Source organism: Limulus polyphemus, unplaced genomic scaffold (assembly GCF_000517525.1).
Source record: "Limulus polyphemus unplaced genomic scaffold, Limulus_polyphemus-2.1.2 Scaffold1423, whole genome shotgun sequence".
NCBI lineage: Eukaryota > Metazoa > Arthropoda > Merostomata > Xiphosura > Limulidae > Limulus > Limulus polyphemus.
Window position 1 is genome coordinate 42,435 of NW_013667033.1, and position 6,765 is coordinate 49,199.

The 6,765-nt window shown below is 34.4% G+C and overlaps 1 protein-coding gene across 1 annotated transcript in view; it reads left to right on the top strand.

Moving 5' to 3' along the window:
• Positions 1-6,765, top strand: part of LOC106463492 (synaptic vesicle 2-related protein-like) — a 49,204-nt gene that overhangs the window by 33,078 nt on the left and 9,361 nt on the right. The gene's annotated exons all lie outside the window — the stretch shown is intronic.

Sequence of the window (6,765 nt, forward strand, 5' to 3'; positions counted from 1 at the left end):
GGCCGTATTCTGTTTCCTTACATCATTTCACACCTCCATAAATTTAGTCCAAAATACATATACCAGTGCTTCATTTACAATAAACTTATTCTCTCAGACTTCCAGGGTTTGTCTGTTTATTCACACAAGAAGCTCATTATCCCTACTGAACATCTCCTTTGCATCTATCACATATCTCTTTCAGTGGATGGTTCAAATTTTCATGCTGCCTTGAAGTCACTTCTACCACCTTATATCTATCCATCTTAAGTAATTATACTTTTCACTGACAGTTGTTTCTTTTTTTTGTATTTGGCTGTAATACTATTATTACTGACCACTTCTGATTCATCCACGTATTTCTTTAGATTCAATTCTCCTACAAAGATTGAATATTTTTTCTCCTGTTCATTCATACCCTTACACTTCCCTACATTAGAATAGTTCTCATAGCAGAAGAGAGGGCGTAACCATCTACTTGCCTGCCAGTTTCCATGCTAGGACTAGAATGAAACAACATAAAAAACAGCACTACTTTGAAATACCAGTGTTTTCAGTAAGATCTTTGAGTACATATTTCTCACCGACTGCATTGTTTTATTTCCGACAATCCACTTTTAACATATAATTAAGCAGGCTTTCAGTCTTCTCTTTCAATGCAAGACCAATTGGTCAAGATTCCGACAAAATCTCTAATCATTTCAATACAAACCAACCATCCTGCATGATCCTTTTTGATTTCTAAAACAAAAGTGTTTGGTCCAGTCTTGCACAATAATTTCTTCTATGAACATTTGAAAATGTCCCACTAAGTGAAGTCAGACTTATCTGTTCTTTTTTCATTTCTGGCACATTTGATATCCTATCAGGTATTCCACAAGAATCAATACTCTCGCCACTCCTTTACATACTTACTGTATGTAGCAAATATACCTTGACCGTCAAACATTAATGCTTTCCAACGTGCTGGAGACACTGTCTTTGTTGTTTCTTACGAAACAATGATAACTGCAAGCAAGTCTGTACAACTCGCCATCAATCAGTTTCTCACGTGGTGCCTAACCACCAATGCTACTAAAACCAATACAATCCTATTTGGTCCCACTCGAAAGATATTTTGACCATGTCATAACCCCGTTCATAACTGTTCATATCAGTCACATTACCTTCATCTTCCCTTTGCTGTTAATTACATTAGTGTTACCTTTGATAGGCACTTGACCCGGAAAACTCATTAATCTATACACTCACAAAGAAATGGAGGCAGTTTGGAATCAAGTATAGCGCCAATTATGGCCAATATCTTCACGTGCTTTCATAGAAAAAAATTGGTTGATTGAATTATCCTGTAACTTCAAATCATCATTATATTATATATATGTCTAAGATACATTGGTTAAATTCCGAGAAATAAACCTTGGGAATAAATATATTGAATATTTAAATAGAAAACAGGTAAATATTAGATTTAGTTTTGAATTTGAACAGGAACCTGCTTTGCTTTCCTTGGATACTTTGGCCATCAATAAGGAGGGAGAGTTTGATATAAGTATATATCATTAACCAACTTTTCAGGTGTTTATTTAAGCTTAACAATTTTATACATTTAAAATTTGAATAAACATTTATTAAGATTTTTATATAGTAGGTGTATAGTACCATCATTACATGAAATTATTTCAGAATGAGTTAGCGAATGTAAAAAAATATTTGGGTAGAAATAAGTTTCTTAATTGTGTTATAAGAAAAGTCATCACGGAAAAACTTCTTGACTGAAGTTTCCACCTCACCGGCAGTAAAGCGTAAGGTTCATAAAAAAATTATTTATTCCACATTTCCATTTACTAATGTACATGGTTTGAAAATAAAAAAAAATAATTGAAAATAAATCAAAAGTGTTTATACACAGGTTCAATACATGGTCATTTAAAACCCGCTGTGAGATGGAGAACTATTTTTGTTTGAAAAACACTTTCAATAAATTCAACCGTTTCAAAATCATCTACAAATATTTGTGCTCTTGCCTGCAAAGGTATTTCTATTGGACCAGCCGTGCAACATCTTAGTGGGCGAATAATAAAAAAAAACAACACTGCGAATAGTTCCAGCACAGTTCAACATGCGTGGAATAATTTTGATCTGAATATAAGAATGACTAAATTCTTGGTTGTCAGTTTTGGGGAAAAATTAATAAAAATTAAGGATCAAAGAAAGTTTAACAAGAAAATTGAAACCACAACTTACCCTGATGTTAAGTGCCTTCATACTATTAATTGAACTATGAACTGTACGTCTTTTACTACTTTTTTTTCAAGGAAAGTACTGGGTTGTATGTTTGTTAATGATTTCAGTTGAATTTATGTGTACAGTAAGTTGTCTGTTTAATTTATAGATGAACTGAGAAAAAAAAACGATTGTACGTTTCACAAAAACTTCATATATGAACGACCATGGTTTCGTGAAACGTAGAATTGTCTTTATTTTTTCCTCTATTCTGTAGTAATAGAGTTTCATCAAGTACTGACGATTTCAAGTATCAATTATATATATCAATTTATAGCTAAATGCTTGGAAAATCATACAAGCTTAATTGTAAGAAATACGTAATTGTGCACATACTCATAGAAATTATGAAAAAACTACTGTTTCTTATATTTGATTTTGTGTACTGAAATAATGTTTATTGTATCTAAATAAAATCAGGACTCAAGCAGCAAATGAGTAATATAAAGCTTGTATTGGTGTCAACATATCTGTAGATCTAGAATTCTTAGAATGATGATATTCTTCTAGATTTTACACTATCACTCACCCAATCACCATTAAATGATTGTACGGTGGGAGCTGTCCTATGCTACCAAAGTATATAAAAAGAGTTAAGCATAAAATCATACGTTACAAAACATACTATTTGAAAACATTACTTATGTGGAGAATGATTAATAAGAAACATGTATCTATTGAAGTTGGCATTTCAGCCACGAAAATGGACAAATTGGGATTATATTTTTCAAATATATACGTAAACAAATTTAATGAAATTAAGTTGGTTAATTTCGTATACACTTAAGATTATGACCAAAAGCTTTATGTCATAAATTTTGCACTAATATTGAAACTCAAAGGCTGTCCTTTCTACATCTCCTCTAAAAATTTCTAAGTACCAGAGTTGTTGGAATCAAGTCTAAAATTAATTACCTTGAAATTAGCTGGATTTTAGTTGGTCTTGTATGTTTGTTATTAATCACAAAACTATACAGTGGGCTATATGTGCTGTGCCCATCACGAGTATCGGAACACGGTTTTCAGCGTTATAACCTTCAGATTTACCGGTAGGCCATTGGGAAGCGGATTTTATTTGGATGCTTTCAGACAGTTATACTTGTGGTAGTTTTATCAATACTGGCAAGTATAAGAATATATATATATATTTTAATGGATATATTAACCTGGTTAGGCTGTTGTATTACCTCTCACTTGGAGTGTGGATTACACTCAAGTGTATAGGTGGTACAGAGGTATATATAAGTTGGTATGAGAGTTAATCTATTCTTAAATGTGCGATGACAGTGATCATATGTTTGCTATAATTCCAGTGAAAGAAATGGTGCAAGGCACATGTTACTGCCATGGGGTAACAAGACTTCCCTGGCCGAGTTGTATTTGCCCCACTACAAATCCGGCCAGGCGTGGACTCTAAACAGCACCAAGGATATCCCCTAATTTAATTTTGGCTTATCAAGTTACTGTTTTCATTAGTGTCCCTATCCTGTTGACAGACAGGATCACAGGAAGTGCATCAATTATAATGATGTCACAACAGATGCACATAGGTGGGCATGAAGCAGTAGCTGCTGCAGCCTACTGTTTTAGCACGTAAAGCCTGAGTTGGATCTGGCTATCATTTGGGCAAGTTCCTGATATGCATTTAACACATCATGGGGTACTAGATACAGTTTAGTGCATTCTTACTTTCAGGAACTAGTCCAACACACGAAACACTGTTTTATGTTTGTAAAGAAGGCTGTGCTTTTACAAATAGTAATTTATTTAATCACGGGATTTGTATCAGTGCTAGTCTGTAAATATGGGTATTGGGCTGTTCAGGTTCCAACTGGAAGAGTGAAGGGTATTTTATCATATGGCCAATTGTATTGAAAAGCAATTATACATAACCACATAGACACATTTGATACAATTCCAAAAACACCGATATGATAGACCATATGACCAGTTAAAATTCTGTGCTTGGACGGACATCATGACTCATCAGTCAGAAACTTAGGGAAGCCCAACCGAAGGAGTCAGAGATAACATGAGCACAACTTGCTAAGCATTAAGTTTGGACATACCCATGACAGACTAGCAAACATAGTGTAGACGTATCATTTGTATTATCAGTTATGGGAGTAGAATGATGTGTTTTACCACATTATGAACTACTTAGATATGCTGGGCAACCAACGATGTAGCCAGTGGTTCTCAGAACTCTAGGGCAACAAGTATTTCAAGTTTTGAATAATTCACGAGTTAGTGGAAACTGGGGACTATATACAACACTATTGTTAACACACGAAAGTGGTTTTATGGCATTGAGAAATGGCGTACACATTGTTCCAAGTATGATATCCAAGGGAAAAAAATCAATCACGGTAGGGAAAACGCCATCAATGATTGTAGCTTCTCTTTTGTAGAGAAACATTTTAAATATAGCTGGTACTTCCCATGAAATAAAACAACAACAAAAACTTTGGCATGAATTATTACTATCCATTATTTTACCGGGTGAGCTGAATCTTGTCTATTAGCTGACACATTAGCACAGTCCATCACAAACTTTTTGTCTGAACAATGGATTTTATGTTTTGGTGTCTATGGTGTGCATCCATATGGATCAAGGAACTAACTTCAACAATAATTTTTTTGCAGATTTGTGCGGAATGTTAGGTTTGATGGAAATTTTCCTTCATAATATTATCCTGAATTTGGTGGTTTGGCTGAAAGGGTAGTATAAATTATCAGTTATATGCTTTATGCATCGTATAAATATGATTAAACTAACTGGGATGACATTTTTTTCATGATGACACACGAAACGACTGAGCAACAATCTACTGATTGTTCTCCCAATCTCCTGATGTTTGGATAAGGAATAAAGCTTCCAGTGGATCTGATATGTGACTTTCCATCAATACAGAAATATCACAATATCTATAGAAATATATGGAATGGGTGTATTATACAATAGTTAATGTTCATGAGAAAATGGGTCAAGTGGCAGTGTGTCAAAAGAAATAGTGGAATGAAAGTTGAAACCTGTTGATTGAATAGGATTGTTTTATTTGACTGCAGCATAGAAACAGCTTGGTTCTGCCTGAACTTTTCCATACTTGCCTGTCAAGAGCTCAATGAATTGAATTATAAGTTACATTGATTGTGTAGTGTTCGTACGTATATTAAACATGTCGACAACCTGAAACACTATATGATTAGTAAAACTCTTGAAACTGGTCACTGCAGGAATCAAACGTGAATGATAAAGTTTAGTTTGACGATTAGACTACTCTCGTGTCATCTGATGAGGCACTCACTGGAAGTACGTATCTGGCTGTTTGTGAGGATAGGTGGTTGAAACATTAACAAGGAAAAATTTTGCAACCCTTACTTTCTGTTTTATCAAGTGATATTTAGCAATGAGACATTTTTCGGATGTTTTTGACAATTTCTCAATATATATCCATTGAGTTAAGGCAGAATTTTTACAAAAGAGCCTGACCAAAATGTTCTAGACACACAGCTATGACAATTCTACAGAAAATGACTCTTGGTGATGATTGTTGATCATGACTAGGAGCTGTGACAAACCAACCATTGAAAGAAAACAGTACTCACTATTTTACGAGTATTTTGGCAAAGTTTTGTAGCAATTGTTGGCAGATATATGCCTATGAAATTTCCCGAGAGAACTCAAAATCTTATGGATCACTTGCTACAAATTTTTGTGGTGTCACTATGGAAGATCGCACCTAATAATTTTTCTGTAGTATAAAAGTTGTACTCTGACACAGAATGATAAATTATCATGAATTGTATAGGTCCGACAAAACGTGTATCACATTTCTAGGTTCTCGTTGGAGATATTTTTCGTGTTTATCTCATATAGAGGGATTTTCACTACCTCTAAATGGCAGCACTGCTTGGATAAACAAGACGATTGAGGTTATTTACTGTTTTAAGATTACGAAAATAGTTTTGTTGTCGTCCCTCGTGAACATACTGCTTTTTACTGTTTGTGTATAAACATGTATTTTGTAGTTGACCAAATCAAATATGATGGGGATAGATGTTTTTAGAAGAATAAGCCATTTCTGCTTATGTCTATCTATTAGATCGTCAATAAATTAATGTTACGTTTTGGAACTATTTCATTAACCACCCCCTTAAAAACGTACATCACGTATAATAGTTAAACGAACTGCCTAAACGTCACCTTAGTGTAGCCTATATAATGTGTAAAGTTTTGTATACTCTAATCCCTTATAGTGATGACCACACGACGAGACACACATTTCGGCATGTAATGCTGTTTGAATACAAGAAGGGAAACAACGCCTCTGTAGCCACAAAGAATATCAAAGACGTTTATGGAAATGTTTTGAACGTTCGTAAGTGTCAAAGATGGTTCAGCAAATTTCGTTCAGGCGACTTTAGCCTTAAAAACTGTGATGGCCGACATGTTGGAATTGACATTGATGCTCTGAAGACGCTTGTTGAGGCTAACCCAAG